Consider the following 22,906-nt stretch of genomic DNA (forward strand, 5'->3'; position numbering starts at 1 on the left):
GACACGATCAAGAAATATAGTTTTGTGAATGAACACCACGACAGATGTAATTTCCTAGGTAACTGAGGGTTAATTAGAAATCTTCTTTTGTTCCAGCCCTTGTTAGAAATACTTAGAAAATGTCAGAGCCCATTTTTCTTATATGCAGCGAGCGTGATTTAATCTTTGATTCACTCCGAACATCAGTCCTCATTACCCAGGCCTGCAGGTATAGCCACGAATGATGTAGGATATTGAGAATAACATGCAAATTGGTTAAAAAAATTAATTCTAAATGCGGACTTTAAGACCCTCAGCCAAATGCCTATATATTTGAATTAATGTCATTGAAGGCAAGATATCAGAAACATTTGAAGCATGTCTTTATATGCAATTGCTACTCAAGTATTTGTACAATTATTCATTCAAAAAATTCACTCAGAGCTTACGATATGTCAGGCAAAGGGATGGTGTACCAGATAGACAGATGTGGTGCCTGTCTACGTGATGTGGGGAAGACAGACAGCTGGTAGGGGCTGTCCTGGGAGCTATGGGAAGCCATGTCAGGAGTTCCTACCTCGTCTGGGTTTAGTGACTGGAAAGGGTGAAGGTGGTGACGGTCAGGTCAGGGAAGGCATTCTGAAGGAAGTGATGCTTAAGCAAGATGAGCTGTAGGAGGAGTTGGGGTCGGACAAAAGTAAGGTTTCCTACGTATGAGACACTGCCTGTGCCAGAGTGCACCTAGGGTTTTCCAGAATGCTGGGGTCAGTGTGGCTGGAAACCAGGAGGGCTGAGAAAGGGTAGAGAGGAGAGAGGCCAGGTCACGGCCCTGACTGATCATCTAAGTCACTCATTCTTGCATTCTTTTCTTGGCCATTTACTTGACAGCAGGAGGGCTGGAGGCACCAAGTGAGTTAGACACTGGGTGTGCCCAAGAAGCAGGTGTCCCCCAACATCAGGATTCCCACAGTCAGTGGGCAAGAGAGTCTTGTCAGTGTCATCAGGCATGGTCAGGATAAGAGATGGACACAGATCCTAGAGGAAGGAACACTAACTCAACTTGGGAGGTGAAAGTTCCAAGAACGACCCTGGAGAGAGCAGGACGCATGAACTGTGCCTCATGCATGGTCCACGCCTATGTCCTTAGCCATGAGATGCTGAGTGTGCGCCCACAACTCCCCTGGTGCCAAGGGGACATTTAGTGAGTGAGGGACTGACTGAACAAATGAGGGACTGTGGAGACGGCATGACCCTCCTGACTGACCAGATAGTCCAGGGGTTCTCCCGAGTCCGTGCTGCAAACACATGTGGCAACACCTGTGCCAGCTGATAAACAGGCCAGTCCTCCCACACAGTGTTCTGGAAATCCATGCACAGAGAACACAAGTTGACCTTGCTTGCCAAGGAGCTCCCGGTGGAATGAGGAAGACAGGCATTGAATAACCAAGCACACAAATAATTCTGTAATTGAAATAGTGACACGTGATACAAAGAAGATGTGCAGGATGATGTAAAGGTACATAAAAGAGACCAAGAAAAGATCTCCTGGAAACTGTTATTTGCCTGAGGCTCTGCAGGGTCAGAGCAAGGTGGGAAGAAAGTCTCAGGCTGAAGGAGGAGCAGATGCAGAGTTTCCAAGATGGGGTAGAGTGGAGGGTGTTCAAGGACATGACAGAAGGCCAGCATGGCTGGAGCTGAGGCATTAGCTGGAAGAGGGGCTGGCGGCGGGGTGGGGCAGGAGCATGGGGCAGAATCGCAGCCACCTGAGAGATTTTGATCTCTGGCCACAGAGAACTAGGTGCCATGTACTTGTAGGGTTCTTGGCAGGGGAGAGACATGGTCAGTCACACTGGCTGCTATGAGGCCATCATCTTGGAGGGGGCGCGGAAAAGACACTCGCACACACTCACTCTGACACACTCGCATGGGCACCCACATACACACTTGCTCTTGCACACTCACCTACACACACACATATGCACAGCCTCCAGCCTGTCTGACAGACTTGGGTACAGTTATCCGTAGGAATCCCAGACAGAGCTCTGATAAAGAGAGGCCCGAAATCTCCGAAATCCGAAATATTCCGGATCTTTCTGAAGCGACCTACCCCGTCCCCCTGTGTCGAAGCTGCCCCTAGAAAGAGGACCGTGACTTGCTTTTTAGTTTTTAACCAGTTCTGTGAAACAATAGAGACAGCACTTCCCACACCGTCACGACTCTCAGGGAGACCTTGTGGGTCACGGTGGATAATGTGCCTTTATCGAAGCCCATTTTCTCCTCGGTGTGGGGAAAGGGCCCGGACCTGGGGTGCTAAAGTTGGACAGGAGTGGAATTCACCCCCAGGTCAGTGTTGGCTGGAAAGCGAGCATTAGCACGTATTCAATTTGGTATAGGAGCTCCCCTTGGACACCGAACCTAGTCCTTATCTCACTTTTCCCGTTAATAATGAGCTGTTAAATCACATTGCTCGTGCCATTTGCAGAGATAGTGATGTGCTGGCCTAATTGTGGCAGCTCTGACGCCCCTTCATCTCAATCTTCCACCTAATGGCTTGGCTGGGTGAGTGGCGACTCGAAACTACCAGTTTGGGCCTGCCTCCTTTCGCTTCAGAAATCTCCGGGTTCAGAAACAGGGACTATCACGACTGAAGTGGAGTGGGGCACTGCGGAGGGGAGACCGCAGCCTGTCCCATCTGCGCATCCTCTGCTCCCCATCTCCCCAGGGACTCTCTCAGGAATGCCAATGGGTTGAGGGAACGGGGCCAGCATGGGGCACGGCTGGCCGGCCTTGCACTCCCGTTTCTCCTTTCTGGCTTCTTGCGTTCCTTGCCTGAGCATTTCAAGTAGGCCCTCTGCTCCCATCTGCATTTTTCGGGCAGCACAGACAAGCTGCTGACTTCTTTGGGATGAGGCCAGCTGATAAACAGGGATAATTATATCTGTGGGTTTGTAATCCCTCAAAACCCAAGGTGAAATGATACGCCTCAGAGGAGGGCCTTCTCCAAGGAAAATGACTCGTGTCCTGTGGTAAGGTGTGGTGAGAAAGGAAGTACGTTTCTCAAATGTGGGGAAGATGACCATTCTCTGCTCTCGCTCAGGGAGTCCAGGCATTGGAGCGCTGGCTGAAGTCAGGGTCAGGGCAGTGTTGGTCTGTAGAAGCCTGCAGAGTTTAGGAGATGGTGGCATCACAGAAAAGTCCCAGAGTTCTGGCCCCATCCTGTCACCAACTGGCTGCGTGAACTTAGACAAGACACCCTTTTGCTGCCTTGGTCTCAGAGTCCCGATCCTCACAATGAGTATGACAATGGGTTCCATCAAAAGTATCATCCTCTCCCTCGCAACCCCCATTTTTAGGCGTGTGGCTCACTTCCCTTGACCGAAGAAGCCACCCAGGTAGAAGGGCCTGTGTTCCTAATGTTGTGATCTCAGCTGCTCTTTCCACAGTGGGGAGAAAGAGGGTCTCTTATGGGGTGAGATTTGAGATACATTCCTGAAGAGGTCGCCCTCTGTTTCTGTCAAAGTGCCTGAAATTCCCATATTCACCTCTACTTTGAGAGGAGGGCCAAATACTGTTGCTGAGAGAGTGTGAGCTTTGGTCATGAGCCCTGAGCACTGGGCATTTTCCAGATTACTCACAGCACTTTGGAGCCGAAGTTCTGGGCCAGCAGGTGCCCCCTGCCCTCCGTGCTGGCCCTTATCCTTCTGGGGCTGCTCCTGCCTGTGAGACATGGAAGGCGGGCCACACTGCAGCTTGTAGTCTGTGGTTTCCTCCGTGCCTACCAAGGGGCCAAATGATACCATGTGGAGGCCTAGTCAGGTCTCAACAGACTTGGGCCAATGGGAAGGAAGGCATGGGGGGGAGCTGGACAGATGTTCCCCCACTCTTTTTCCCTCCCACAGACCACTCTGAGGTACAGTTTGTCCTTGTAGAGCAGACACACCTGCCACGTGACCTGCCATGGCTTGTAGCAGTAGAGCAGTGGCCCACATGGTGAGCCGTCTTCTTGCATCCTTTGCCCCGTCCCTCAGTCCTCTTTCCTTTCTTCCCACTCTCACTGTCCCGGGACAGCACCCCCCTCCCTCCCCCGCAGAGAGGGCTTGCCCTTGAATTTCTGCTGAAGCTCTGCTTTCCAGAGGGCCTGGACTAAGACAGCTGGTTTGGCATTTGGCTCTGCCACTGCCCAGAAAATTCTTTACGTCTCCTTAAATGTCAGTTTTTGTCACTACAAAATAGGGATAACAATGTCTCTCTTCTAGAGTGTGAAAAGCAGAGATAACGACACAAGTGCTTTGCACAGAGCCTGGTGTGTATGGCATAGTGAGCGCTCAGTTCAACATGGCTTCTTTCCATTGTCTTTATTATTGCCACTGTTACTATTTGTGACAGAAACAGCTGGCTGTCCACCAGAGACCCCTGCCACAATGAAGAGTTACTGCTTGGAAGCCCTGTCCACCCAGGGACTTTATTCTCCAGCCTTCCTCAAATCTCGGGAAAGCCATGTCCCTAAGTTCTGGCCAGTGGGATGTGGGTAGAAGTGACGTAATGTCTCATCCAGGCCTGGCCCGTAAAACGGTCTTGCTACAGCTGAAGTGTGTGCTGACATCAGCAGAGTGCCCATCACCCTGGAGCCCCGAGTGGCTGCAGACTGGGAGCCTTCTGCTCCCCAACCCCTTACTCCAGCCTTGGACTTTTCCTGAACAAGAAATGAATTCCCCTTGTGTTGAGCTACCGAGGTTTTGGATCTTATCTGTTAATAGCGGGTGATGTTACCTTAATAGTTATTTTGTTGTCGCTACTGTTGCTATAATTTGTTATTATGCAGAGGAAGGCCTTCTCCAGGAGGCCCTGTGAAGGCGCTGCTGGTGGTCAGGCACGAGGTCTCTAGCGTTAGAGTCTCTGCAGGTGAACTGCAGCTTCATTGCTTTCCGAGCTATGGGACGTCTGTGCTAAATCGCTTTATAAGGTAGGTCATAGGGTGTTGTGAGAATCGGGTAAGGAAGACTATATGAAGAACAGGACAGTGTCCAGCACAGAATGAGGCCAGTGAAAGTAAACAACTGCCACCATCGTCACCACCAGCACCATTGTCATTTGTCAGTGGAGGGTTGGGGGCTGGGTGAGTGGGAGGTGGGGCCACGGTCTGGCTCTCAGGTTGAAGAGGGGCGTGAAGATTCAAAACACAGTGCGCAGCTTTGAGAAAGGCCTGGAGACGTGGGAAGGGGAGGCGATGCGGTTCTGAAGACAGACAGGGCCCACCTCACATTTCAGGGAGGAGCGGGTGACAATCTTCTGGAAGAGGTCCTACTGGCCACTCAGCCTCTTGTGAGAGCGTCCCGTGGGTGGAGCACCATTCTGGGTGCTGTGGGGGATGCAGAGGAGAGGAGGAGGGTGTGAGGGAGGACCCCCAGCACCTAGGGTGCACCAGACACGGTTACTTCACCACAAACCTCATGAAGTTGCTAGGATGCCCATTTTACAGATGAGGAAGCTGATGCACAGGACTCCGTGACACTTGCGCAGAGTCACGTGGTAAACTGTGGAGCTGAGATTTGCATCTGCAGCTGGGCAGGGACTCTGCGGTCTCTTGAGCCACATCCATTCACTAGAGCAGATCCAACAGAATTTGGAAACGTGGCTGGGGAAAGACAAGGACTGTCAGTAGCCAGGTACTTGCTTTATCTTTACTGGTGGCTGACATTGTGGCATTTGGCACGTCCCTTTATTGTCTCTGATGTATTTTTTTTTTTAAATAAGAGGGAAAAGGCTGTGAAGGAAAGCCACATGTGTCAGGTGACTCACTGGATTCTTTCAGGACAACAACTAACTCAGTATCTTTCCAGCAGTTTACAAGGTAGGTGATGTTATGGAAAACTGAGACCCAAAGAGAAATCAAGTCACTTGTCCCAAATCTCTGTGGCATATCCAACTGCCTGGGCATGTGTGTCAACAATGTTTTGGTGGCTTAACATCCCCAATTATTGTGCCTCCCCATATTGGGTATCTTCAAGACTTCTTCCAGCTCTTAATTGACTCAGACTTCTTTTTTTTTCTTTTTCCTTAAAGATTTTATTTATATATTTGTTGGAGAGAGAGAGAGAGAGAGACTGTACAAGCAGGCAGAGGGAGAAGCAGGCTCCCCACTGAGCAGAGACCCCCCCGATATGGGACTCCATCCCAGGACCCTGGGATCATGACCTGAGCCAAAGGCAGAGGCTTAACTGACTGAGCCACCCAGAGCATTCCAACTCGGTTTTCTTTTTGCAGAACTTCTTCAAGATAAGCAGCAACTTGAATATGCCTAAGAAAATGGAAATGGAGCCAAGCAGCTGCCTTTGAAGCAGAAGGTCAGGGATCTTGGTTCTTCTGGCTCCGAACCCCTCTCTTCCCGCTCCTGCCCTGCCCCCATCCTAGCTGTGGCTACCAAGCTTCCTCTATTTTTTTAAGGATAGGGAGGAAAAATTTCAGTGCTAATTTCACATCCTTTCCCTGCAGATCTTCTACTGTGTGTTTTGTGTCATTGACCAAGGCCCACCCAGCACAAAAAACAGGACTAGGGCTTATTGGGGTTTAAAAGAAAGTAGACACAACTCGGGGTATATCTCTTCGATGGACAGCTCTCCAGGGAATGGAGTTTCTGGACTTGTGGAGGGAGTTTCTGCCTCTTAATGAGCTGCTTGCAGCCTGCCAGGTGATAGCAGAGGGCCAGTGACTGCTTTAGGGGATTTGATGACAAGAGTGAGGACTGTAGCTCACACAGAGTGCTGCCCGCCCACCCGAGTCATCATTAATACAAACAGCTGAACTGCAGAACTGCTTAGGGCTCTTGGGTGCATGGGAACGAGAGAGAGAGAGACCCAGGGCATTGTGAGGGTGCCCTTGAGTATGCCCGCCCACCTCTGCACTCGGGGGATCCCACAGCTGCCAGATGTGGATCTCTGTGGACGACTATGGGGAATGCATGTTGACATATCTGGGCCCAGTGGAGAGAGATAACTGGTGTCAGCCCCGCCCCTCAAAGGTCCTCCGAGTCCTTCAGGCAGGTGTGATTCATTTCTCACAGAAGGGAGGGAATCAATAGTGAGAAAAAGAACACAGCGTGAGCCAGTGAGGTCGTGCTGCTGCCAGTTGGGCCAGAAGGGAGTTCTGTGCATTCCCTTCTCTGAACCCTGGTGGTTTTGCCCCCTCTTATTGTACGATTTGAGATACCAAGGTCCACTCTTGTCCAGAAGACCTGTGGTTAGGAGAAGGTTCTCTCCCTTCTGATCCCCACCTGAAAACATTTTCCAAGTGGACAAACCAGCTGGAAACAAGACCCAGGCAGTCTCTTTTTAGCTTACTCGTGGCTTCCCTGAAACTGAGCAGGATGGTTCTTTTCAAAGCTTAACTGGTAGATTTTCCATCAGACTGTCCTGTGGAGACCCGAGTGACCATTGGCACCTGTACCTTGCTTCACAGTTTTCAAAGCACTCCCATGTATCCTCGTTTGAGCAGCTTGTGTGGTGTGGAGGGTCAGAGCCTGGGTTCTGGAATCTGACGGAGTAGCTTCAGACCCCAGCTCTCCACTTCCTGGCAGAGACGCCAGGACCAACGTGCTCAGCCTCAGCTTCCTGATCAGCAAAGTAGAGATAGTAATTCCTGTCTTGCAGAGGTTTGGGGGAAGATGATAGGAGATGATGCATTTAAAGCACTAGGCTCAGGGTTTAGCATTTACTTTGCAGCTATTATTAGCACTATAAATAATTCTTACAATCCTGTGAACTACGAGGTAATAATCTACGAGTTATTGGGTGAAATAATATGCAACCTTGACTTTAAAAAGACGTTTGCCTCACAGCCAGACCCCCTATCTCCTTTCACTTAGTAGAGTAAGTTATAGGATGTGGATTCATGGACCAGCTACGAACTTGGGTTGATTTGTGAGGATGTCCCAGAAAGAGTTCTGTCTTCTCATCCTCGGTGTTCCATGAACCCGTCCTCCCGTAGGACTCCTACAGGGAGGCATGCTGCCTTCCTTCTCTTTCTTTTGACCAAACACATCCCAGCACCCTGGTTTTAGCCTGAGCTGTTGCCCATCACAAGTGATGGGAAATGGTTAAAGGTGTTCAGGATGGCCTGGGTGCTTCTTCAGCGCCCCTGCTGGCCTGGCTGTCTCACTGCATGGATTGGAAGATGAGCGATATGCTCCTCCCCAGAGAGCAAGATGGAAAGGCCACCTGGGGCTGGGACACCCTTGGAGTTTTAGATCCCTACCCTACCCCAAGTCCATTTTTATAGTGGATCCTGGTATGTGGTTCTCCTAGGGGAGGCCATTTGCTCTTTAGCTGGACGATCTTTGCAGAGGGACATGGTGTTTTGTGCTCTGGGCTATGAGTGTTCATGACATGAACTTGAGAAGTTGCCTAACCTCACTGGTCCTCAGTTTCCTCCTCGGTAAAATGAGACAGTTCTTCCTTACTACTGTGCGCGTTCAATGCATCATATGTGTATGCGTGCTGCATGTTACCTGGCATATAGGAAGCCCTCAGTAGATACCGTCTGTTTTCTATTTTGCTCCTATAATGACTAGTTGTATAAATAAAGCCTCTTCGGCAATGAAATTAGAGTCTGTGCAGGAGAGAGAGACGGGGGGGGGGGGGGCAGCCAGAGAGTCAGTCTGCTAAGAGTGATAGCTAAGGAAATAGAGCTGTTTCGAGCGCAGTTATTTATTTGCAAAATAAACCACCCAGGATTGTACACAGCATGGGACTATTTTTTTTCAAACTGTGAAATACAATTTGTATAACATGATCTATGGATTATTAAATTCACTGAGCCTGGAGCCAGCCTGGAACTGAGTGATTACTCTTACTTTCCCCTCCTTCCTCCTTCCCAGCCCCAGCCCCTGGCTCTCATAAGCCAGAGTGGACCTGGCCCCCCAGTTTGGGAAGCTGGACCCAGTGAGGTGGGCTCTGTGCTGAGCACAGACTCTCCCATGGCTGTGTCCATGGTGGTGTGTGTGGGGTGGGGGATTCTTGAAATACTTCCTACGGGCATCTTCTGAGGAATGTGGGCATTTGGTTTGAAAAGTGCGTGTCGAGAAGTAATAGCTATGGGCAGGATGCGTTGGTCCTGGGCCTACAGGGAGGACTGTGAGCTCCGGGGTTGCCCTTCACTGCCCGTGGAGACTGCTTCCATCTTTTCTGCAGGGACTTCCACCTCTCGGGGCTGATCCTCCTCCCTCTTCACTGAGGGTAAAGGGGAAGTTAAGGTGGAATGTTTGGGGGGGCAGGGGTAAGAGCATGGGTTGGGGTACACTTTTACTATTACAGTCTCTGGCCATGTCTGCCTCCCCCGCCAGGTTGTGTGGTCCTTGAGGGCAGGGCTGGACCATGGCAGTGACTTCTATGTCCGTGGTGCCCAGCACGGGGTCTGTCCCAGAGTAAGTCAGTGGTGCTGCTAAGAAAACAGTTGTGGGCTCCAGTGATTCCTCTTCCTTCTGCAGTCTTCTCTTGCATCTGTCCCCAAACCTGAATTTGTGGCTTCATCCTGTTATGGTGAGAACTAACCAGGCATCCAGAACAGAGAGCAATAAGGAGCCTTATTTGCTTTTGGGCGGGGGAGGGGTATGACAGGAAGGGAGCCTGACCTGAAAATTCTATCATTTTCAATTCACCACTGGGACTTCATAAAAGAAAGTAACTGCCTAAGTGTTTGGGATGGGGAGAAGAAGACCTTCTATGATGACAGTGAGGGTCTGGTCAAGGAACTTTGAAGTCCATTTGCGGCCATACACTGGAGATACTGGGGTGAGCGGCAGTAGGGTGTGTATGAATTTTTTAAAATCCCTTCTGAGGCCCTTTGGAAATCAAGCAGCTGCTAATTTCCCTACACAGCTTCTAGTGATTCAGCTCCTCGATGGCAGGGGGTCACTTGCAATCAGCAGCACTCAGAGCTGCAGGATCTCCTAATTTCTTTCTCCTTTCATTTCCTTCTTTATCAGTCATTGTCCAAAGACCAGCTCTTCCGAGTTGCAGGGCCCTGGAGGAAAAAGCCCTGGATGTAGGAAAATGGCTTGGTTTGTCATTTCTGGGCCAGAGCCAGCCCAGGCAAATCAGCAGTTCTAAGTCCTGAAGTTATTCGTTCTGTCCTGTAGTATAATTAGCAAAAAAACAAACAACAGCAACAACAAAACCCCCCAAACCAAAACACGAAAGAACAACCCTTTCCTAATCTGTTAATAGCTTATTCGAAGCAGCTCATAATTCAAAACTTTGCTATTTCCTAGCTGACAAAAAATACCCTATTAATAAAAATACCAGAAACTGTCACATCCGTAGGCTCCTTTTGACTGTTGAATGAAGGTCTGGCCTCCTGAGTGTTGAGTTAGTGAGATCTGCCCATGTAACTTTTATGCAACTTTGTCATTTGCAGTGAAGTCCTACAGCTAGACTGGCTTCGTCGGTTTTGTTTGAGGTAGGAACATGGTCATGTATGGTTTCCACCAAGTGGCATTGTTTCTTTTCTTTCAAGTTTGAGGTCCTCTGTGTGACTGGCCTGTACTTAGTTTATCTGATGCTTCCTGATCTGGGCTGCCTATGCACCGCAGGTACCAACGGGTGGGTGATTGTTTGGGTCTGCTGGGTGGGGTAGAGATCTGTAGCAATTGTGGAATAAGGTATGGGTTTAGGTTCAGAGAGGATAGCGTGATTTGGAGGTTTCGGATGGGAGAGTCACTTAGTAAATAACCACATAGTAGGGACTCCTTCAGTTACCCTCCCAGGATATACAGACACAGAAGATTTAACTCACCCCAGATGAACTCTGGAAACACGGAAGGAGCTGCTAAGATAAAGGGATCTAGTAGCTTTGTCTGCCCCTTAACTCTGGCCACAGCCCTCATCCTCTTGCTCCAGAATGGAGTTCCAAGGCTGCTGTGTGTGTGTGTGTGTGTGTGTTGTTTCCCTCTCCTCTCTGTTCCCTGCCCCTCCCCAACTCTCTTCTTTTTTGAATCTCATGTATTCCTAGAACTCTACCTCTGTCCCCCAAGCAGCACAGAATCTGTGACACCCCAGAAAGGGAAACATACCTCTTTCTGTTGGACTCATTGTCCATCTACACCTTCTCCTAAATGATACATATTTTGTCTTCCCCCTTCCTTCTTCCCTCCCTCCCTTCTTTCTTCCTTCCCACTTTCCTTCCTTCTGCCCAGCAGTTTATCTAGTGCAGACCTGCTCCTGGTATGCTCTGGGCTGTGTTGCCAGCACCCAGCAGTGGAGCCTGTGATCTGCAGGTGACGAGAGGTCACACCGCCAGTGAACCTTACAGGTGACACGAGGGCTATGGAGAAGTGTGGGATGCTAGAGCACCCAGTGTCAGGGATTCAAAATGCCTGTGTGTGTGTGTGTGTGTGTGCGCGCGCGCGCTCGCACGCACGTGCACGTGTGTGTGTGTGCATGAAGCCAAAGATCCCCTTCTCCTCATTTCCCTTCTGTTACTTCCAGAGAGTGAATGGCCCTCCAAAAATCAGTCCAACTAAAGGCAAATTTGAGGAAATCTTTTTAAGGATTTAAGGAAAACTCATTTAAGATACTAGTTATCCAGCACCTGCCATGCTCCTGGCCATGCTGGGCCCTGAGATACCGAGACCAATGAGGAAGACACAGGTCACAGGGTGGGGAAAGGACCACAGACAGAGGGCCGTAATGAAAGGCCCCATGCATTTCTTCTCTTCCAAGAATGTTACCCACTCCCCCTGGAGCACCTTCCTTCCTCAGTCCCCTCCCCTGCCCTGTCGGGATGCCACATGCTCTCTTTCCCCCACAGTCCCATATTTCCACTTGGACAGTTGCAATAAGATTACAAGCACTGACACAATGGTTTCTATCCTCAGAACAACCCTAAATAAAGGTACTTGCTGTCCCCATTTTATAGATGTTGAACCCGAGGAACAGAGCTATGAAGCAATTTGGTCAGTGTCCTATAAACCCAAAGTCATGGCTGGTGAGCGCCAGAGCTGGGGTTTGACCCCAGGCAGTCTGCGTCCAGAGGCTGGGGTCATAACCCTGAGAGTACATTGCCTGTATTCAGTGTTTACTGCTATGAATTCCCCTTTAAATTAACAGCAGACACCACATCTGCTGGGTTCCCTCTAGATCCCCAGCACTTAACCTTGTACCTGGTACATCACAGGTGTTCAAAAGAAACACAGGGAGACTTGCTAATTGCAGATGACGGCAAAGTAAAATCCTGGTCAACAGATACAGGGACCGAGCACAGAGCAAAGCTGTCAGGGTTGGAAGCCCAGGAGGGCTGTGGTCCAGACTTGACCCAGTTCTGTTGGCCGAAGAGATTTCGATCAGTTCACGAAAATTGATATCTAATCTTACACTGGATATTAGTAGTGCATTTATTTGGAGGATCCCTGACCTTGCGAACACATTTTGGTAGATGGATGTCTCCTCTGGACACCCTCTGGAGACTCCCACAGGCTGCCTGGACACACGCACGGGGTGTTATCTCTGATACCTGGCTTTTCCGCACAGCCTGGAGGCTCCACCATGCTGGTCCCCCCAGCACAGCCTGCCCTGTCCGCTGAGCCCTGAAGCTCCGCCCACAAGTCACCCCCTTCCTCAAGGGGCCACCGTCACCTCCCTCAGAGTACCTACCATAAGGGCTCCAGCTTCCTCTCAACTTGCCACAGCCCTGTCCACATGAAAGAACTTGCTCTGGAAGCAGCTCATTTACAACCTGACTTAATTCTCTTCAGATTGGCTGGAGGGACCCAGGAGAGGCTGTCATGGTTTTGGCCGAGACCCCACTGGGCCTCTAGCCCCTGGGTTTCTACCACTCCTGGGCCTCAGAGCAGAGGCCAGGGCTCGGCCCAATCCTTGAGGCCCTGCTGCTCCCCTTCTCCTCCTGAAATCCTTCCAGCCAGGGGTCTAGACCTTTCACTGATAAACCCTTTCTTTTTAAAAATGACTCATTTAAGGTTTTGTCTCCTGCTCAAGGCCGGAGTCAGCTCTTTCGAAAAGGGAGGAGAGAGCCCATCAGGAACCATTTGTCTGCCTCCCCATCACTATTGTGCCTTAACTGAACTCCTTTATGTGGGGCGAGGCCATTATGATCATTTCTCGTTATTAATTGCTCATTCGATTATGCCTCTGAATGGCCTTCCCTGGCAATTTTGGAGGCCGTTCTCTGCCGCCGTCTCAGACACGGATTCTTCTCACGGAGCCATGCTAGCTCGCACACAACGAGGGGCCTAGGGCTGCAAGACCACAGCTTAAAGTCCACAGTCCTTGCCCCTGGGGTCAGTGCCACTCAGAGTACTGAGTGGGCTGAGGGCTGGGGTGGGACAGCAGGGCCTTGTCGGGAGGCTGACCAGAGAAGCAGGAGGAAGGGCTCCATCTCCCAAAGGTGACCTCGCAGTGGGGTGGTCGTGGGGGTTCAGCTTGATTACACTGAAGGCAAGGGGTATGTGCAGAGGGGAAGCCATCCACCTGGCCTCATGGGTGAGGGCCGACACCAGCTGCCCACAGCTGTTTGGGGCCGGCCAGGAAAGTAGGTGTGAGGGAGTTTTGAGGGTCACAGCCCCTCTGCGGCTCACCTTTAAGGGTGGATCTCTCATTCAGGCCTGTCACCCTGAGGGCTGGAGGGTGTCCGTAACACCTGTCATTTATGGGTGGCTAGGCCTTGTGTTTAGGGCCTTACGTGGACTAGACTGGAAATGTCCCGGATGGGAACATCTCTGCGGACAGAGATCCTGTTCTTTATTCATGCTGCATATAGGCTTGTTGACTGGTCATCGCTTGCCTGCCCTGTGCTGAGATGGCAGGCCAAGCAGGGCCAGCCCTTCTGTTGGGGAGCCTACAGGAGAATGGGCAGTGAACCAGCCCAGGAATTATGGGGTCAGCGTAGCTGAAAGCCATAAAGGAGGCAGATGGCCGAAGAGAACATTTCTGAGGAAGTAGCAACTCCTAAGAGAAGGAGCAGCCAAGGAAGTGAGGGCTGGGAGGTGGGGGACAGACAGAGGCGACAGCACATGCAGGTCCTGAGATGCCACAGACCTTAGTGTTTCAAGGAGGAAAACAAAGGCCAGTGGCTAAAGCAGCAGCTCTCGAAGTGGACCCATAGACCAGGAGCGTCAGTGTCACCTGACAACAGGCTGGAAGTGCAAATCCTCAGGCCCATCTCAGACCTACCAAGTCAGGGACCCTGGGGTGGGGCCCCACAAGCCCTCTGGGGGACTCTGACACACGTTGGATTTCAGGAAGCCCCTGGGCCGGAGCACAATGAGCAGGGAGCTCTGGGACTTGCCCAAGAGCTGCAGGGCTGGGGAGGGTCAGGAAAAGGGCCATAGCTGTGTTGATGTTCAGTTTCACAGGAAGTCACTGAAGGATTTCCAGCACTCGGGCGATGTGACCTGATTTTTAATTTTAAAATCCTTCAGGCTGCTGTGTGGAGAGGAGATGGATCGGGGGCCGGCAAGGGGAGATGCAAGACTGGTTGGGAGGCCGTCGACCTTCATCCCTACCACCTAGAACCACAAGTGGTGCAGACGAGATAGATGTCCAGTAAATATCCACAGAATGATCACATTTTAGACTGTTACATACTCTCAAAGCATCCTATAAGTTTCATTCGTAGCATTCGCCACATTTGGAAGTAAGTGACTTGCCCCACATTGTTGGTATGTCTCTGCAACCCTGCTATGATTTCTGCAAGACCAGGACAGGGACCAGGCACAGGGCCCACCCCTTAGGGCCCCGAGGAATATTTGTTGAGTGAATAATGGAATGCCATCCCAGCATCATGATCAAGGGGTACTAATATTGTTCCCATTTTGCAAGAGATGAAACATTACAAGGGGTAAGTAAGTTGTCTTCCTCCCAGAGCCAGGAAGCAGAGGGGCATGCCTCGGAACCCAAGCTCTTCTGCACTATGTTAACTCCTCCCTCCTTTGTCCTTTTGCCTTTGTGCTGTTTCACAACAATCACCAGCAGAATTCAGGGTTACGTCTGGCTGGTGAAACAGTCCTCTGAGAATGGTTCTCAGCCTTGAGCTACTGCGCCAGAGCCACATCTAAAGGCCGGGGATATTTGGGAGCCTGCAGGGTTGCCATGGTGTTTGACCTCTTGAAGGCAGAGGTATCCTCAGGGCTATGGCTGAGTCCTGAGTGTGCATATTCATGGTGGGGCCGGCCCTGCAGAGGGGGGTGGGAGCAGGCCGCGCAGACAGCACCAGCAGCACCTGCTGGCCAGGGTCTGAGTCCTCCGGGGTGAGGTGGGTTCATCTCTACAGCCTGGATCTCTCCTGTCAACTCCTCCCAACCAGGTGAGGAACCCGCTCTTTAGACCATAATCAGGAGGCTCTGCTGGTACCGGGAGAAAAAGGAAAGTAAAAGAACTTGCATTTCAAGGATACGTGCAATGTACCAGGTGTTCTGGGGTATTCCCTAATGGGATCACAAGTCCTATCAGCTAGCTAAAACCACCTAGTGGTCTGAGGTGCTATGATGGGTCTCCAGGCACTCTTCCATCCTCAAGCCCCTTTGAGAGATAATAATGATTATTGATAAGTAACATCTATTGTGTGGGACAACTTGTAACTTGTAACGTAGCTGTTACACAGACAAAATGCTTGGGGCTGGAGAGCAGATGAAGAGCTCACCTGACCTCCCAGGGGGAAGTTTCGGAAAGGGACCTGAACCAGGTCTGTCTGACAGCACAGCGTGGCTCCCCGCCCCACCCCACCCCCGGCTCTCCTCTCCGGGCAGTCCTCTGGGATGGCTTGGTTGTCCCTCCCCAGTACTAGATTCTGCTTTCCAGTGATTTCTCCTGCCACACGTGGTTATGGAGGGGAGGAGAATCGGAGATGAACCCAAGGCCTTTCAGACTCAGTGTCTGTGGTCCCATTCTCTGACGTGCCCTTTCCCTTGTCGCTTCTCCGGCATTCAGCTCTTCTGTAAAATGTGATCAAGGCAGGGGGAGATCAGGAGACTTATTGGGTTCTTTCATTTATCAGAAACGGTAATGGAGCTTCTGCTGTGTGCTCGACCCTGTTCCAGGCTCTGTACACGAAACAGATAACATCTCCGCTCTCATAGAATTCATTTTCCTATGGCGGAGGAATATAAGCAAAATTTAAGTAAGATGGGAGAGAAGGAAAATAATGCTACCACCATGTCATTTTGGGGAGTAATGCTACATATTGGGGTTAACCAAAGTCAAATGATGGGATAGAAAAGGCTGCATAGGGTGGGAAGCTTGACTCTGGTTGGGTGGAGGGGAAGCGGGTCTCTAGGACGGTGACTTGGGGGCAAGAAACACAGCACTGTGAAGACCTAGGGGACCATCAGAGGAAGAGCAGGTACGGTTGCTCTGTGGCTGGGAACTGTTGTTCTGTCACTGGGAAGAGTGTCCCAGACAGAGCCAGCTCTTGGAGGGCCTTGTTGGCTGCCGTGAGTTCAGGTTTCATTTTAATTAGGATGGGAGGCCATTTGAGAGGTTTAAGCAGCGAATGACACCCTCTGATTTACATTTTGAAAAGGTCACTGGGGCTGCCACAGGAAGGAGAAAATACGGGAGTGGGGTAGAGAACAGGAAGGCCTGTCATCTCTGTAGGAGATGCCTGGCCCCGGCTATCACAGGCGATGTGGAGAAAAGTAGACAGATTTTATAATAAGTTTTAGGGCAGGGCTGTCCTGGGAAGAGGGGAGAAGAGAGAAATTTGTGATGAAGCTCTTGTCCTAAAAGACCTTCCAGGCTTGTGTTTTACCCCCAAGAAATAATTATAGAGAACTGAAGAGAAAGAAATGCAGGAGTGGGTTGTTGGGGCATGGAACCATCTACAGACAGGTGTAGGAATTAGAGGAGGAAGGGAGATGGGGGGGGGTCTTCCCTTCCAGGCCCACTTAATCACTGTCTACCTTCTTTCTGGACCCACAAGCCTTGTCTGGGCTCTCATCACATGGATGGTTTCATGACAGGTATGGCACCTGTGGGTCAGGCGTCTTGCTCCCGCCCAGTCTGCAAGCCCAGCCAGATGAGAGCATCTGGGAGGCGGAAATATCGTGGGAAGAGGAGACCAGGAGTGGCCTTTGGGCCTGGTGCCCATAGCTGTCACCCAAGGAGTGGCTCACGCCACAAGAGGTGATTCCAGTGACAATCACAGTGCAGCAGGTGGGAGCAGAGGGGGCTTGTGCCAAGGAGTCAAGGGAATGAGAAGGGGACAGGCTAGCCGTGCTGCTCCCAGAGCCCTTCCCATGGATGTCTGGTCTGGATGGAGAGGAAGCATCAGGTGAGGGACCCTCCACTCATGCAGAGAGTTCACCAAAGCCTTCCTGTAGCGAGCAGGTCAAGGCTAGCTCTGCACATGCCCTGGAAACCTGCCCCAGAACATTCCCTGGCTCCCTGTGTCCAACAGACCACACTTAGACGGCACTTAGTATGTGCTAAGCACTGTTCTAAGTGTTTTGTGTTTGTTTACTTATTTAATCCTTACAATAACCCTTAAAGGTAGAATCTATGATCACCCCTGATTTATAGATCAGGAAACCAAGGCACAGAGAGGTTAAGATGTTCCAGCCCCACAGCTGGTAAGAGGAGGAGTCAGAATTTAAATCCAAGAAGTCTGGCTTTGAGCCCCATGTGTAACTAGTTCACAATAAATGACAAATAGAGCCCAGAGTCCTCTCTTGGCACTCTTGGCTCAATGGTCCATCAAGCCACCTTCTAGACATCTCTCCTACCTCTGGAAGGCAGTCATCTACACACCGAGTAGTTATGCATTCAAATGCTGTGGTGTGGGAGTGCAGATTCAACTCCTGACCGAGACCTAGACCTAGCCTCAACCAACCTTGGCCTTGTGACTGGGGGCAAGTTACTCAGGCTGAGAGCAGCTTGGCTCCTGGCAGGGAGGCTTGAGTGTATGAGTACAGGTGACTGGTGCTGGGGTTGTGGAGGAGAACTAATAGGCCGTGAGCCTGGAAATGTAGGCTGAGCTCCTACTGTTCAGGTCCTCAAGATCCCTCAGGAGACTGAATATCATGCTAAAGGCAGGGAAGAGCCCCATCCATTTTAGCTCCCAGTTGTAGGGCGGCTACCAGTTGTAAGCTGTAAGAAAGTCCAACACCAACTAGCTTCAGCATAAAGGAATAGCAGGGGATAGAGAAGGTTTAGGGCAGGCTAGATCCAGGGATGACACACCATGTCATTAAGAACGTGCATCTCCTCTCTGCAAGCTGCATTCTCATATACAATCTCCTCTGGGGTGGTCAGGGGACTGTCAATGCCCCTGTACTTAAGATCCCCAAGAACAGAGCATCCTTTGCCTGAGCCCAGTCCTGGGATTAGCTCTGGGGCTAGGATTGGCTTGGTTTCGGTTACTTGCCCATACCTGGACCTATCACTGTGACTTGGGGGGTGTGGTGTTCTGATTGGCCAGGCCTGGTCACAGGCTCACCCCAAGGTAGACTGAGTGGAGGACAGTCCCCTCTATTACCAGGAGAAGGACAAAGATGGCAGCAAATACAGCAGATATCTCCATAGAGCCATGCTCAAACAAAGGAGTGGGGTAATCAAACAGTATTTTAGAAAGGATTCTTTGGTGGTGGCATGAGGATGGACCAGGCCAGGGAGACGGTGGGGACAATGGTGGGGGTAATCTTCTTGTGCTGGAAATGTACTGTTGGGTATGGACACTGGAAAGACTGGAACTAGACTGAGGAGAGCCTAAGTCCAGGCTAAGTTTTTTAGATATTATTCTCTAGATACTTGGGAGCCATAGAATGTTTTTGAGCAAAAGAGTGCTACAGCCTGGGTTGTGTTTTAGAATGATCACTACCACGTAACCTAAAGGGAGGTTTGGAAGTGGGAAGGAGAAAACCTTCCAAGATTCTGATCAGTGTGGTATAGTGGAGAAAGAAAGAGGTTTAGATTCGGAGAGTGGGACTAAAGTCTGGTTCCTCCACTTTTAATTTGTGTGACCCTGGGCAAGATACTCAACCTTTCTTTACTTCAATCTTATTTTTCATTTTTCCTTCTCTCTTTTTCTTTCTTTCTTTCCTCCTTCCTTTCTTTCTTTCTTAAAAGATTTTGTTTATTTGACAGAGAGAGTGAGAGACAGCGAGAGAGGGAACACAAGCAGGGGGAGTGGGAGAGGGAGAAGCAGGCTTCCCACTGAGCAGGGAGCCCGATGCAGGGCTTGATCCCAGGACCCTGGGATCATGACCCGAGCTGAAGGCAGACACTTAACAACTGAGACACCCAGCGCCCCTACTTCAATTTTCCTATCTGGAAGGTGGGTTAATAATCTTTAGAAAATTTCTGTAAGCTCCTAGCATGGTGTACGGCATATTGCCAGTAGACAGCAAATACTACTTTCTTTTTATCCCCCTTCCTCTTCCTGTGATTGATTAGGCTGAAGAGTTTCAGGAAGTAGGTACTGATTTAGGGTGCGTGTTTGGGCTTTGAAGCCAGACACCTGGATTAAATCCAAACCTCCCTGTTAACCAGCTGTGTGACCGTGGACAATTAGTCAATCTCTTGAGCTTCTGTCCTCATCTGAAAGATTTCATTTACAGTCCCACTTTACCTAACAAAGAGAGCTCAGCATGTTGCCTGCCTGGCACATAGTGGATGACCTCCAGATAGTAGTTATTGGATATCATCATTTAAAACAGTTCCTGGGCAGGGAGAGCAAAGATGAACTTAGTAGGTATGTGAATATCTCACTGGCGACCCTGCAGGAGAGCTTCCCCTCGCTTGATGGGTGGAATTCTTGACGCTCCTCATTTCCTTCTGCGTGCCACAGAGGGATTTGAGACTTACAGCATGCTTCTGATGGGATTCATAATTTCAGATCCTTAGAATTAAATTCCAGGTCTGATTTTCCAGGAGGGGGCGATTAGCAACTCCAGTGGCTTCCATCTGCAGAGTTCAGGTGCTGTGATGGTAATTTGTAACCAGCACCTTCCCATTTGGCTCCTTTGCAGCCATCTGGTCCCTTTAGTGGAGATCTGTTTTGCTGGCAACTACCATGCTGAGTAAATGCCACGGAAAAGTTGAAATTTATCCGTCAGAGCTCAGGGCACCACGGAGATTCCCTTTTTAGCGACCCTGCCTCCCCCCTCACTGGTCCATCGCCAACACTCCTCCATGGGGATTTTCTAGCACTATGATTATTTTATTGCCAAGAAGCAGAGCAATTATAACTTCGGAGGGATTTCCTAGGAAAAGATGCACTTAGATTTATGCACAAGCCCACGTGAAAGAAGAGATTTGGGACTTGAGCATTTTATGTGGTTTTAGATGCAAACCTGAGTTTCATTTCACTTAAAATACTTCATAAGTGTCTACCTGGTGCATACTTCATTAATAATAACGCAGATGATGATGATGATGAAAGCTACCAGTAATTGAGAACCTATGCAATGGGCCATGTGCTGGATATTTTGCAAACCTCTCTTCTGATCAGTGCAGCTTGGAAGGGACTGCTCGGATTCTTGTTTCTTTGTAGGCCATAGTTGAAGATCCACTCATGGGTCATAAAATCATCTTAAAGAACTGGAACCAGCATTTTAAAATTGAAATAGACTAAGATGATATGAAGTAGAAGAGCAGATAGCAGAAAGCCTTGCACGTAGCAAGGGGAAGAAGGTTGCCCGAAACGTGCGTCTCTGCGATGAATGTAATGTGTTTGTGTTGTAGTACTAGTTATGATGACAGATGCCCAACTTACTGTGGGTTGGGTGACAAAAGTGTGAACACACTGGGCCTCTTCAAGTGGTTCTCGAGCTTTATGTACATCAGAACCACCTGGGGTCCTGCTAAAGCAGCGTGCTCTACCCGATCCCTAGAGTTTCTGATTAAATAGGGCTATGTAGGACCTAAATATTTGTTAACATGTTTTCGGGTGCTGCTCGTGCTGTTAGTCGCAAACATTTGAAAATTACTGGCCTAATGATCCCCATCTCATAGGGGAGGAGATTCTGAGATTCAGAGAGGGAGAGTAACTCACCCACCACCGTCCGCCGTTGGTACAAGGAAGAGCTCGGGCTCAGATCCAGTCTGCCTGAGCCCTGAACTGTGAACTGTGTTGTCCTTACTTTGGTTTTGGAAATAATCTGTCTTCAGTGATTAGGATCCAGCAGGAGTTCCTCTCTGTATTTTGCGTGTGTTTGCATTTTCTAAGTCCCATATAAATAGCCTGAGATAGAAGAAACATGGCATTTGCAAGCTCAGCCCCCCCATTATTTAGATGAGGTCCTACTACCCAGAATGGGAGAGTGATTGAGTAGCACAGGCTGGATGAGAAGCCAGGCAGCGTCCTTACCTTACATCAAGCTTTGCAAGCCCACACTAACTTACGCTGTTTCTTCCTTCGTGCCTGGGTCTTCCTTGGAGTCTTGACACATGGGTTGCTTGGTTTCGTGAAGACCCCAAGGCCAAGAGAAAGCCCTACTGTTCAGGAATGTGCCCTATATCAACTGTTTCCAGAAGAGCCCCCGTAGAGGCCAAAATTTGGTACTTTCTGGGCTGGGACACTGAATATAGTACTGAGAGTATAGTATTGAGAGGATACTCAAGCAGAATACTCAGGGTACTCTACTGAGTATAGTATGCAGAAGATACTTCTTTTCTTCTAAGTGTAGCTGAGTTGAGTAAGCAGTAGCTATGGGATTAGACAGAGCTGGGTTAAATGCTGGGTCTATTACTGTGTGATCCCCAGCCATCTACTGAATTTTCTCCAGGTCTTGATTTGTCATTTTGTATACAGGACTAAACATACTATACACTCATAGGGATTCTTTGAAAATTAAATAACATACAAAAACACTTAGTGTGGTACTTGCTACTTTAACGAGCCCTCACTAGGTAGCAAGCAGTATAGACTTCATTCATCCACTCACAAATGTTCATTGAGCACCTGCTCTGTTTCACGCCCTGTTCTATGAATGCCAAAGCCACAGAGCTGGATACAGCCCCACCCCTGGCTTTAGGCAGCTCCCAGTCTATTGCTAAACTGGCACGGGTGCCTCCACTCTCCAATCCCGGGCCCGTGGCAGACGAGGTTCCCTGATTGTCATATCATTTCTCGGGGCGCTCAACGTGTACCTTTAGCATGAGGCTACCCACGGCCATTAGGGCAGTGCTCCCAGCAGATGGAGTGGGCACAAACCACCAACTTCTCTGCCTTCACTAGATTAGTGAGTGAGACCCAGAAATGGACAATTATGGGATGTTTGTAAATGTCGCTAGGGGAAAGCGGAGGTCCTCAGGAGCTGTGTGACAGTTGTTGAATTCTCTGGGGAGCGCATGATGTGTAAGGCTTCCAGAAGGCACGGAATCTGGAGGGACAGATAGGAGTTAATGAGGTTTAAAGGAGGGGTGGTGATCAGAGAGAAGGGAGGACAGCGTCTATGCATTCATACACGTAAGACAGACAGACAAGCAGGCAGATAGCTATCTTCCTATTCCTGTCCTGGGTTCTGGAGGCAAGCAGGCACAGGGAGGGTTTGGGGACCTGAAAGGAGAACAGAGTGTGAGGAAAGAGAGCTGTTGAAGTTGCAGTTGGAAGGAGGGGCCTTCTGGCCATGTTGATGCCCATGGACCATCAGTGTGCCCCTGGAAGCTGGTGGATGAGTGGCCCCCACTCCCCCCGAGGGAGCTGAGTGGCCACTGCTCTGCTGTGTAGGAGGAAAAGCTGAACGGATGAGGATTAACCTGGAGAAAAGAAGCCAACAGGCAAGAAATGTTCCTGCTCTGTGTGAAAACCCCTGAATCCAGCGAAAAGATTTAAGGGATAATGGAGGCATTTCTCTATTTCATATGGTAGTAATCCGGGTCCCTTAGGATCAAGCACAGAACCTGATTAGTGCTGGGCCAAAGCGGCCCAGAGCACCCGTTTCCATCACAAGCTGACTGCAGGCTATACTCTAATGGGATTG

The sequence above is a fragment of the Lontra canadensis genome, unplaced genomic scaffold (genome assembly GCF_010015895.1).
Source record: "Lontra canadensis isolate GAN:19392208 unplaced genomic scaffold, GSC_riverotter_1.0 scaffold74, whole genome shotgun sequence".
Lineage (NCBI taxonomy): Eukaryota > Metazoa > Chordata > Mammalia > Carnivora > Mustelidae > Lontra > Lontra canadensis.